This window comes from Trachymyrmex cornetzi, unplaced genomic scaffold (genome assembly GCF_001594075.2).
Source record: "Trachymyrmex cornetzi isolate Tcor2-1 unplaced genomic scaffold, Tcor1.1 scaffold914, whole genome shotgun sequence".
NCBI lineage: Eukaryota > Metazoa > Arthropoda > Insecta > Hymenoptera > Formicidae > Trachymyrmex > Trachymyrmex cornetzi.
Genome location: NW_017300261.1, coordinates 51,023 through 51,465, shown reverse-complemented (window position 1 = coordinate 51,465; position 443 = coordinate 51,023).

Sequence of the window (443 nt, the reverse complement as noted above, 5' to 3'; positions counted from 1 at the left end):
CCGGGCGGCGGGAGTGTCGCGGGTGATCGGGAGTGCCGTGAATCGGATGCTGCGCGTCACGTGGAGGCGGCTGTCGCGGGGGAACGAGGGAGCGTTGAGTCGCGTCGCATTGAATCACGTGCTTCGCGTCATGAAACACCTTATAAACTAAAGCCTGATACTTTCGACGGTAGTGCTCCCCTCCGAGAGTTCTTTGCTCAGTTCGATTTGATCGCGTACGCGAATCATTGGAAGAACGAAACGAAAACGGCTGTGTTAGTATCGTGTTTGAGAGGGAAAGCGCGCGCGGTGTTGGAAAATTTGCAAGATTTAAAGGATTTGGAGTATTCAGAACTGAAGGCTAAATTAGAATTGTGTTTTGGGGAGGCACACTCGCTTCAAAATTACTATACACAATTTACGAATCGGAAACAAAAATTCGGAGAGAATATCGCGGCTTTCGG